The sequence below is a fragment of the Haliaeetus leucocephalus genome, unplaced genomic scaffold, assembly GCF_000737465.1.
Source record: "Haliaeetus leucocephalus isolate CR32 unplaced genomic scaffold, Haliaeetus_leucocephalus-4.0 Scaffold175, whole genome shotgun sequence".
NCBI lineage: Eukaryota > Metazoa > Chordata > Aves > Accipitriformes > Accipitridae > Haliaeetus > Haliaeetus leucocephalus.
Genome location: NW_010972611.1, coordinates 516708 through 529420, shown reverse-complemented (window position 1 = coordinate 529420; position 12713 = coordinate 516708).

Below are 12713 nucleotides of genomic sequence, written 5' to 3'. Positions count from 1 at the left end.
GCTTCTAGCAACTTCTCACAGAAGCCAGCCCTGTAGCCCCCCCGCTACCAAAACCTTGCCATGCAAACCCAATACACCACTCAACAGCACGGTGCTGACAGCTGAGAAATCCTGGGCCGTGCTGGAGCAAACACTGTGCCACTGTTACCAGAGCAATATTTGCAAGCCAGGATTCCTCACGTCCTCACCCCAACCTTTGCTGCTGCTGGTTGCACCCTCTCTTTCACCTGGCGAAGGCCCCGGGGCACACTGGAGTGCATCTGGGAACTGCCTGGGCATTGGCAAAGCTCAGTGAAGGCCCAAGGAAATTCCGGAGTGTGGCTGGGCCCTGGAAACACCTGGCAAAGGCTCCAGTGAAACTAGAGGGAAGCAGGGCCCAGGCTTTGCTTGTGCACTGGCAGGGCCCTGCTGTTCTCTACAGTATCCCAGAGGTTTCACCAGGTTTTTCTGATGCTTGTGTGGGGCCCTGCTGCATTCCACAGAGCCCCTTGGCATTTGCTGGGCTTTTCCAACACCTGCTTCTGTCCCGAGTGCCCTGGAGGTTTGGCGGGACCTGGGCTCTGGCAAGGGTGAAGGTGAGGTGGTAGAGCAAGCGCAGAGTGCAAGTGTTGGTGGGGCTGTGAAATGGCTGCCAAGGGAAGGTGAGGGCCAGCAACAGCTTTCGGTCTCAGCCACTTCCCTGTGGGAGCCCGAGGTGGTGAGTTTTCTGTTTTGGAGCTGACAAGAATGAGGGGGCTGGTGAAGGTGAGGTTCTGCGCTTGCTCTGCCAACTAACTGGGCTCTGCTTGCATTATGCCTTGTTCTATCTTTTTACATACCAATTGGCTGCTATGTAAGATCAGCTGAACTAATGCATACATAACCACCAAATTTAATAAGCCTAACAAATCATACTTCAGTGCTCTCTTAAGCAGTTTTTCCCTAACCATTCTTTCATGTCTGGGAGCCTTCCACACAAGTTAAAAAGTTTTTTTTGTGTTTTTTTCAGGTATTTCATGCAGTATTTGAAATTTACCTCAAATTTTATGTATGTCCATTTCTATTTTCTGATCTTGGTCTGCATCTGTACAGCAAGTGGTATATACATGTACCTTTTTTGAGTGATAAGCATATAATTTAATGCCACTCTTTTGCAGGGCTATCCAGGATGTTTGTTTTACCTTGAAGGCTGAAATAGCATTACCCATCTCTTCATTACAGTAGATACGTTTATGACAGCCCTTTATAATTCTGACACTCCTATCCAGGGGAGAAATGTTTGTGCAAACTGGTGGAAGCCAGTTTGCCAAATATTTAACAAATGGATTTTGCACAGAGCATTTTATACTTTGCTTGGTATGCTGGGGTAAGTTGTGCCTGTCATTCCAGAAGAGGTCTGGAAGTATCGAAATATCAAGGAAAAAAAAACATAAAACCAAACCAATCCTAATGTACAGGTGTTAATCCAATAAACAGACAGCATCTTAGAGGCCTTAGAGCCACATACCCCCAATAATCCTTAATTCCTTAAGGTTTTATCATATAACAATTCTTACGAGTTAGTGTATGACCAGTAATAACATAAACCCAAATGCAAAATCCCAGAGTAAACAAAACTACAATTTCTAAAAACAGTCGACAGGTTCAGATGATAATAACAGGGTCATCAAAGTCTATTTGCAGGGTTGTAGATGGTACTTCTGTTGACATTTGATCAAAGCAAATTCATCCAGATCACCCAGCTCTGCTGTGACAGGTGATACACTCCGCGTTGTGTTTGAAGACGGTGTGACCCTTTTACACTGGGAAGTGTGGCTCCAGCTGAGCAGCCCTTGCATGTTACTGTAGGATTAGTAATTACCAGTAGCTGAGCAGGTCCCTTCCAGTGCAGTTGAAGGGTGATTTTTCCCTGGTATACCTTCATGTAGACCCAGTCTCTGGATTTCAAGGAGGGACAGACTTTAGTAGTGGGTTCTGGTAAAAATTCTTTCAGCTGTGTGTGGAAAGTCCTTAAACATTTCATTAATACCTGGCGATATTTTAGGAAAGCATTATCTGTTAGTTTTAACTTTGACTGCATGGGAGTTAAGGATGTTGTGTAAGACAGTCCCATAAGACAGTTCCATGGGTCTGCCTGTCAAAATCTCATGGGGTGACGGCCCATATTTTCTATTCACAATGCTTCTCGCATGCATCAATGGGAAAGGTAATGAGACAGGGAGCCAAAGGAACCTTAGTAGATATAGTAGATATATGCATGTAGATAGGAACTGTTTAATAATTATCTAGCTTATAATGAAGTTAAAGAAATTTCCACAGCGGTAGACATGGCCCAAGGGGATGAGAGGTGATGTTTAGCGTTTGCATTGTTGAGGCTGGCTGGGGCAAGAGATAGTCCCTGATAAGAAGCAGAAGTCGACCCCAAGAACCAGCCAAGACAGACCTTGTGATTTGGATAAATGCCAAGGAGCTACTGAGTCTGTGCAGGGACAGAAGGTTAAGAGTTCACCGCAAAGAAGACATACAGCCTTCATCTTCACGACCCCCGACGACCACCACAAGGAGGCACTGCGCAGGCGCAGTTGGGAAGAATTTAGGGAAATGACTTATTGGAACTAATTTTAATATGAAGCGGAGATAGGTCATGCCTATGTATAGGCGTATTGCGAAACTCTATGTATATGTAACACTTGACTGTATAAATTTGAAGCGAACTGCTGAGTCAGGCACGCACGACTTTGGTGGGACTACCCCCTGTGCTGCCCAGTGCTGAATGAACATACCTACTTTACAATCTCACTGATTATGGAGTCTGTTTCACCACATCAGTAACACATCCAGATATTTCAGGCCAGTTTCTGCACAAATTCTTGCTAACTTGGTTTTAAAATCAGAGTTTTTCCTCTCTACAGCCCCACTGGATTGGGGGTGATGGGCAAAATGACACTTACATTCTATTTGTAGGGTTGCCCAAATTTTCTGCATTACTTGTCCAGTAAAATGGGTCACCTATTGCTGTCTAGTGTTAGGGGAATATTAAACCCATGAATTAGTTCTCTCAGCATTTTTTTTGCAACAGTTGTTTCATCTGCATGTTTACAAGGACAGGCCTCCATCCTGAGAACACATCTAAAATGACAAGGGTGTGCTCAGAATTATTGCATTTAGGCATTTGAATAAAGTAAATTTGCAAATTTACAAATGGTCCCTACAGTGTAGGGTGTACAGCTATACTTGTCTTCTCCTTCTGTCTTACATTACTTTGTTGAAAAGTTGTCCTAACAATATGAAGATTCAAGAATTTAAACAGTACATTGTTAGCAAGCTTCCATCATTTACACCTTAATTTCTGACAAAATGAAAGCCCCTTCCTGATTGTTCAAGCTATAGAACTATTTGATTAATTAAAAATGTGTATGAATTATACAAATGCTAAATTTATGTGGACTATTAAAAAAAAAGAAGTCATATTTAAAGTTCTTTAACTTTCCTTTTTCAGTGTTAGCTGTATCTTCAGATATACCAATGTTTTAATGCTGTAGCCATTAGCTCAGCGACTTCATTAAAGCATTCTATTGCTCTCATTCCATTCCAAAATAATGTTGAGAATAGACAAATAACTGAAAGTAGGCACACAAGAAAAATTTGGGGCAAACCAATCAAAAATTTAGAGCAAACTAATAGTGTCATACAGCTGCAGTCACCCCCTCTTTGCTGGTGTGAGCCACTGAATGGGTCACATGAGCACAGAAAGGTCTATCTGTTAGTCTTCCCAAAGCCATTTTGCCTGTGGTTTGCTGTAGGGAGCTGTAAATCACTCCAGCCAGGCTCAGGGCAGGGGATTTCCTGCCTCTTTGGGCTGTTGTAGTACAATTAGTGGGAAGTAATAAAGGGAATGATAGCTTGAAACCAGGAGAGAAGGTTTTTTTCAAGCAATAGGGGAGCTTCCCACTCCTTTAGTATCTTCGCAGGAATATCTCTTAGGGAGAAATCCCTGGGCATGTCACAGAAGTTTGCGCATCCCCACCTTCTTCATCATTAAAATCCTAATCTCAATCAGTGCTGGCTGAGGATTTAGTTTAGCTCATATTCAGTATGAACTGTAACTTTTAAAGCAAAGTTCCTGCTGCTTTGGTGAGTGAGCCTGGCATCCCTGGCTCTCCGGCAGGGGGTTATCTTTTGGAGCCGGGGTCTATCCAGATAAGAGAGTAAGTCAGGGACATTGTTAGGTGGTAGAGGAAGTGCAGAGCCCCAGTGTTGCTGGGGCTGTGAAATGGCTGCCAAGGGAAGGTGATGGTCAGCAACAGCTTTCAGTCCTGGCACCGTCCGTGTTGGATCAGTTGCTGGACATTTTCTCTTGAGGTTATGCAGGGAGAAAATTAGAAGGGCCAAAGCCGAACTAGAACTTAATCTGGCTACTGCCATAAAAGACAAATAAAAATGTTTCTATAAATACATTAACAACAAAAGGAGGGCTAAGGATAATCTCCATCCTTTATTGGATGTGGGGGGAAACATAGCGACAAGGGTGAGGAAAAGGCTGAGATATTTCATATCTTCTTTGCCTCGGACAGTAATAGTAAGATCAGTTGTTCTCAGGGTACCCAGTCCCCTGAGCTGGAAAACAGGGACAGGGAGCAGAATGAAGCCCCCATAATCCAAGGGGAAATGGATAGCAATCTGCTATACCACTCAGACACACACAAGTCTATGGGGCCGGATGGGATCCATCCAAGGGTATTGAGGGAGGTGGTGGAAGTACTCACCAAGCCACTTCCCATCAGTTATCAGCAGTCCTGGCTAACTGGGGAGGTCCCAGCTGACTGGAGGTTAGCAAATGTGACGCCCATCTACAAGAAGGGCTGGAAGGGCGATCTGGGGAGCTGTGGGCCTGTCAGTCTGACCTTGGTGCTGAGAAAGGTTGTGGAGCAGATCATCTTGAGTGCCATCATGTGGCATGTACAGGACAACCAGGTGATCAGGCCCAGTCAACATGGGTTTATGAAAGGCAGGTCCTGCTTGACTAACCTGATCTCCTTCTGTGACAAGGTGACCCATTTAGTGGATGAGGGAAAGGCTGTGGATGTTGTTTACCTGGAGTTTAGTAAATCCTTTGACACCGTTTCCCACAACATTCTGGTGGAGAAACTGGCTGCTAATGGCTTGGACGGGCGTACTCTTTGCTGGGTAAAAAACTGGCTGGATGGCTGGGCCCAAAGAGTGGTGGTGAATGGAGTTAACTCCGGTTGGCAGCTGGTCACAAGTGGTGTTCCCCAGGGCTCAGTACTGGGGCCAGTTCTGTTTAATATCTTTATCAATGATCTGGACAAGGGGATCAAGGGCACCCTCAGTGAGTTTGCAGAGGACACCAAGTTGGGCAGGAGTGTTGATCTGCTGGAGGGTAGGAAGGCTCCACAGAGGGATCTGGACAGGCTGGATCAATGAGGCCAATTGTATGAGATTCAGCAAGGCTGAGTGCCGGGTCCTGCACTTGGGTCACAGCAACCCCATGCAGCACTACAGGCTTGGGGAAGAGTGGCTGAAAAGTTGCCCGGCAGAGAAAGACCTAGGGGTGTTGGTTGACAGCCGGCTGAATGTGAGTCAGCAGTGTGCCCAGGTGGCCAAGCAGGCCGATAGCATCCTGGCTTGTATCAGAAATCACGTGGCCAGCAGGACTAGGGAAGTGATTGTCCCCGTGTACTCGTTACTGGTGAGGCCGCACCTCGAATACTGTGTTTAGTTTTGAGCCCCTCACTACAAGAAAGACATTGAGGTGCTGGAATGCATCCAAAGAAGATCAATGAAGCTGGTGAAGGTTCTGAAGAACAATCATAGAATAGTTTGGGTTGGAAGGGACCTTTAAAGGTCATCTAGTCCAACCCCACTGCAATGAGCAGGAACATCTTCAACTAGATCAGGTTGCTCAGTCCCCGACCAACCTGACTTTGAATGTTTCCAGGGATGAGGCATCGACCACCTATCTGGGCAACCTGTTCCAATGTTTCACTACCCTCGTAAAAAATTTCTTCCTTATGTCCAATCTTAATTCACCCTCTTTCAGTTTAAAACCATTACCCCTTGTCCTATCGCTACAGGCCCTACTAAAAAGTCTGTCCCCATCTTTCTTATAAGTATCAAAAAGCCGCAGTGAGGTACCCCCAGAGCCTTCTCTTCTCCAGGCTGAACAACCTCAGCTCTCCCAGCCTGCCCTCATAGCAGAGGTGTTCCAACCCTTGGATCATTTCTGTGTACCCCCTCTGGACCCGCTCCAACAGGTCCATGTCTTTCCTGTGCTGAGGACCCCAGAGCTGGACGCAGTACTGTAGGTGGGGTCTCACCAGAGTGGAGCAGAGGGGCAGAATCCTCGCCCTCGACCTGTTGGCCACGCTTCTTCTGATGGAGCCCAGGATACAGTTGGCTTTCTGAGCTGTCAGCACACACGTCCAGCGACTGCTCCCACACGGAAGGTGCCAGGACTGAAAGCTGCTGCTGGCCCTCACTTTCCCCTGGCAGCCCTTTTACAGCCCCACCAACACTGGGGCTTTACGCTTGCTCTGCCTGCTAACAGTCCCCACACGCTCTCTTGCTCTAGACAGAGCCCAGCTCCAGAAATGAAGACGTCTTTTTTCCAATCACTTTGTCAATGCCCCCTTCCCTAGAAAGGGATCCCAGCTTCTTGGCTTCCCAACCCTCTAATTCCAAGCTACTGGTTCCGTTATTCCAGCATTGGAGCAGCCAGGTGATAATGTGGTCACCTGGATGATGGCTGAAATCTTTTTGCATTTCTCGCAGCTCACTCAGGGGCAGGGATCGGGTGATTCCCTTTGGTTCTGCCTCTTCCTCCTGTTCTCATGACAACCCTGGTTTATCTTCATTCCTCACTACGCAAACTGATTTTTTTATATTTGTTCTGTATAGGGGCAACTGATACTGGCACTGGTTGATTCTCTGGTTCAGCTTCATCATCCATTGCTGGGGTCTGAGTAGCCACAGTCACGGGGGTTGGAGTAGCCACAGTGCTTGTCACCGTGGTCTGGGTAGCTGCAGTAGCTGTCACAGGGGTTGATCTCTGGGTCGTATTTCTACACAGTTGTTTAACCTTAAACAAGACCTAAACCACATTCAGGAGCATGCTGGTTCATAGCAATAGCACCATGCTGGTTTCAACATCCCAAGGATATTCAAAATTTGCAAAATTCTCAAATGCTATTGTAATTAGCCTGGCAGACAAGGGGAAGTTGTGGGATGATGTCTCCCCCATAGGTTGGCTCCCTGAGAAAAGGTGAAAAGTGTAATTATTACTAGCTTCCACTAGAAGGCTCCTAAAGTGCAGCGGTGATGGCAATGCTGAGTACAAATACCAGATTAGTCCCACGACCAATAATTTTATCATACCATAAACCAGTGTTACATGGTACAGCAAAGCAAAAACCTTAATCCACCTCATCTTATGGGTGATAAGCAGCAGCACAGGGACTATATACCGCTAGTGATGTGGTACATACACAGCTCTAAGAAGGAGCGCCACAACTCTAAGAGCCAATAAATCAAGATTGTGACCAGCGACTATTAAACTAATATAACGATTCCTTAGAACAAATTAATTTTAACACAGTCTGGTCAGATCTGTTGTTATCTCAGCGCTTCAGGCCCCATGCTGGACACCAGAAAGGACTGTCATGGTTTAAGGTGAGCCAGCAACTAGGCACCACGCAGCTGCTCACTTGCTCCTCCTCTCTCCCAGTGGGATGGGGAGGAGAATCAGAAAAAAAGTAAAACTTGTGGATTGAGATAAGAACAGTTAATAACTGAAGTAAAATAAAATCTAATACTAACAATCATAAAAGTAAAATATGATAAAAAGAAGAACAATTGTAATGAAAAGGAATATAAATAAATAAATAAATTTAAAAAAACACAAACAAGAAAAGACAAGTGATGCACAATTCAGTTGCTCACCACCCGCTGACTGATGCCCAAGCAGCAATCTGTGCCTCCCAGCCAACTCCCTCCAGTTTATATACTGAGCATGACGTTCTATACTATCAAATATCCCTTTGGCTAGTCTGGGTCAGCTGTCCTGCTGTGCTCCCTCCCAGCTTCTTGTACACCTGCTTGCTGGCAGAGCATGGGAAACTAAAAATTACTTAACTTAGGATATACGCTACTCTACCGGAAACGAAAATATCAATGTGTTATCAACATTACTCTCACATTAAATCCAAAACACACTGTACCAGATACCAAGAAGAAAATTAAATCTATCCCAGCCAAAACCAGGATACTCAGACACCTAACAGTCATCTCACTCTTTCAGTCTATCCATAGCCCAGCTCCAAAATTGAAAACGTCCAGCAACTTTTCCCAAACGGAAGGTGCCAGGACTGAAATCTGTTGCTGGCCCTCACCTTCCCTTGGCAGCCATTTCATAGCCCCACCAACACTGGGGCAATGCACTTCCCTAGACAGCTAATGATCTTGTCGTTCTTTCACGCTAGTCAGAGCCTAGCTCTAAAAGTGGGCTCTGCAAGAGTGAGATAGAGTGTGGGAACTGTTATGTAGCTGGGAAAGTGCATAGACACGGGCTATGTGGAGCAGCTAAATGGCTGCCTAAGGGGATGTGTGGAATAATTGCTGGAGGTGACTTAATTGATATGTCCCTCTCTTAAGGGAAAGTAAACCTCCAGGGTGGAATGTGGTGAATATACACGAAATCTGTTCCATAATAGTTCCCCAAGCAACATAACCTGTAACCTTAGATGTCAGCAACACCAGGGGAGCTTGGTATGCTGAGTCTGAGAAACAACACGGAGGATGGAGCGGAGTGGAAGCACCACGGCCAGGCTCTGTGATATCACCACAGAGATGCGAACTGGATGGTACTATGGAACTCAAAACTGCAGAGTTGTTACCCTGAGCCAGTCCTGAACCAGCAGTTTTCCATTTTCTGTCAAAATCATGTCCTCTGGGTGAACTTTGCTCATTATAATCTCATTATAATACCAAAACACACCTCCATCCCAAAAGCTACCCGCCTTCAAGGTGTGACCACCCCTCACTGAGCATGCGCTCTGAATTTTCTCTAGCATATACCTTTAAAAGTAACGTGAGGAGATTTTATACCAATCATAATAAAGGTATGTATGACTAGAGTCACTCAAGCTCCACTTAAAACTAAGAAAAATAGTATAAAATGGCTTAAGAGAGGAGGAATGTTGGGGAAGATACCATCATAGACCAGTCAGGAGGACATCGCTGACTTCTGGGATCAGTCGATGGGCTGAACCTCTCTTCCCCCCGCAAAGGGATGCCTGTTGGGTAAGATTCGAACCCTCGGTTATACCAAGTGCTTCCCCAGGAAACTTAGAAATCTCTATAGAGTTTTTCCATAATTTAACATTTTTGTAGTCGGCTGTGTTATTCGTATTCTTGTTATGTGAACATGCTTTGCAGACAGTGTATTTATCACCGGAAATCCAAAAGAACCTGTACTCCTGTTGCTTTAATAAACTGTACTGGTCATTAAAATATAGTCGTGATAGTTTGTTGAACGCAACCAAACTTCTTAAGTCGGCCATGAGAGTTCATTGAATGCGACTAGATTGAAAGTACGTTATGCTATTTGTGCATCCACAATGGTGATAGTTCAATATATGTTGAATGCGACTGGACTTACAGTGCTGAATTGAGCATCACTCAGAATCTAAGCCTAGCCGCCCCCAGCCCCTCTGGTATCTGAGGACACGCTGGAATGCAAGGGGTTTTATTTTCTGCCAAACTTCTTCACCCTTTAATGCAACAGAATAAAATTGGTGTAGTTGGCAGGATTCCCATGGATAAAATTCTGCAAAAATATAAATGTGCCCCTTTCCAGGCTGAGAAGGAATGGGCTCAAAAGTTTTGGAAGGATGAAGAGAAAGTGGTAGGACACACTGAGCGGTGTCAGGCTACGCAAAGGATTAGAGTGGGAAAAGGTAATGGTGTTATTTGTGTGGTTTTCGGAGCCTTTTTATTTTGTGCTCAGCAAGTAGCTAAGGAAGTCCCTGCTCCCAAGCAAATTTATGCAGCTTTTAAATTGGAAAATGAGGTATTGACGTCCTCATTGGCCTTCGAGAGGGAGACAGGAGAAAAACTAGGAACCTGAGTTGATAAACTTGTGAGTGAGAATAATCATCTTAAACAACTGTTGGAAAGGGTGAATCAGCTGTTAGATAAAACCTGAATATTCTATAGCAAGTATATTACAAATATTGCTTTTCAAAATCTATGCTTAAATTACTGTCATGACCTTTATTCGACTGTGAATGAAATCGCAGGCTGCCATTATAATCTCTTTAGACATAAACTGTTGCCCAAATCTGAGACTAGGCGTTGATCCCACTGCACCTAGACTCTGCCAGGAGTTTAGAAAGCAAGGGGGTCTCCTCTGAACCTCGTGACTCAAGAGGAGGGTCTCCCCTACCTTTCTACATTCCTGGTTTCTGTACAAATCATGAGAAATCAATTCTAACTCGATTTTTCTTTGTATGTTTCTCTTTTACCCTGTTGCGTCTCTGGTCTCTGTACACATAATTTTAGTTTGATTGTAACTTACTTTTCCTTTGTACGTTTCATCCATATATTAAGTAATCGAGTGAATCTTGCCATCAAATTCTGTGAAGTCGCATTTTTATAAATTCCTATTGAATCAGTTTTGCTAATACCCTTAAAGGTGATTCTTTAAGCGGTCCAAACCACTCCTTTTCACAACAAATTGGCATAGTCAGCAGGATGGCAAGCAGTATCACTGATGACTTACAAAAGCATGGAATAAGTTTGAATCCCAAATTTTCAGAGGAATGGGCTTGTGATAACTGTCATGACTGGAAGTCTGTTGAAGAACAGCTAAAACTGGCCAGAGAAAATATAAAAGGTGGAGAAAAGGGTGGAAATGATGCTCATGTAAGCTCCCCATCCCCCTCACATTGTGCAAATTAGGAAACTAATTCTATCCCCTGAAGAATGGGATGGAAACATATGAGGTGACCCCAGTAATATCTATGCAAGGTGAAATAATCCTCTGTCTCCTTTAGATCCCCCCCAAATATGAGGCCAGGTCCATTATAAAAACAGAAGAAACCACTGGACCTCAGGGTGGAGCAGGAGATTGTACATGAAAAACAACCCCATTCGATCCAATCAGATGGCCAATTTGTAAGAATGCTACGGCCATAAGCCAGGCGAAACTGAAACTGAATTGGTTAAGTGTTTCACAAAGACTCATGAATCTGGGTAGCATTTGCGATTGTATAATGCCATCTACCAACTAGGTAATAGATGGAGTGGAGATGGCTGCCCCAAAATGAAAGCCTTTCGTGTATCTGCTAATACAATCGCTCCAAAAGTTCATACCAAGTCAGGAGAATATCCTATGGGATTTTACACTGGACAGCCTGTGCTGGTGAAAATGCCTCAGATTGGAACAGTACCAGTGGTACTAACTACAACCAAAAATCCCTACGCGTGGTAAGCCAGAGATTGCTCAGGAAAGGTACACCAGATTAGCACCCGGTGGATCTCACCTTCCTTTTAACACTGCGGGTTGAATACGACCAAGCATATTTTCTTTCCTTTTGTGTGCACAGGAATCCTGAATGAACTGCATGTGGATGTGGAGAGGCAGGTTGTAGGATGATGAACCAACAGGTTGAATTAGCAATCTTATGTTTTACTCTGACCCTAATACAATCCCCTTTGATTTGTAGTCAGAAGGACCCAGAATGGCCATGGTCCCCAGCTTCCGTCAAGCACGCTGGAAGCATGGGACTATACTCCATCAAGGAAAACTTAAACTTAGCTACTGTGGTTATGCATGGAGCTGAAATGTATTCCAGACATGAGTTGGACTGGGATAGAGAAAGCTGGCTTCCCCTCCTGAGGGGAACAGCTGGAGAAGAAATTCAGATAGAGTGTAGCATGATCAATGGATCTACACATGAAAAGGTCATGCAAATTATAACATCTAATGATATCTCAGGCCCAAGATGAAGTCTTGTGTCACCAAAAGGTGGGATTGTTGGCATAACTTTACTCTGGTGGAACCCACTTTTGTGACTTGCCTTTGGCAACAAAGGCGAATAGGGCTCATGTTTAGATTTATATTCATCTTCATCCCTCACTAAGCAAACTGATTTTTTTGTATATTTCTTCTTCTGTATGGGGGCAACAGATGCCGGCACAGGCTGGTTCTCTGGTTCAGCTGCAGTGCCTGTTGCTGGGGTCAGAGTGGCCGCAGTGCCTGTCGGTTTGTTGTCAGATCCAGAGACCTTCTCTTCCCCTTGAGGGTACTGAATAGTGTTGAACAGGGCTCGATAGGCATGGGCCAGCCCCCAGCACATTGCAGTGATTTGTGTGTCTCTGGAATTGCCAGGGTGACAACATACTTTTTCAAAATATTTTACTAGATTTTGGATTCTGCACTTGTTCAGGGGTAAAATTCCAAAGCACTGGATGTGTTCAGTTCAGACACTCTTCTCTCACTCTAGCCAGAGTCCAGCTCCAAAACTGAAAACGTCCAGTGACTGCTCCCAGATGGAAGGTGCCAGGACTGAAATATGTTGCTGGCCCTCACCTTCCCTTGGCAGCCATTTAGCTGGTCCTCCAACACTGGGGCTATGCTCTTTCTTAGCCATGTAACACTTTCCGCACTCTCACCCTTGACAGAGCCCAGCTCCAAAATTGAAAACCTCCAGCTA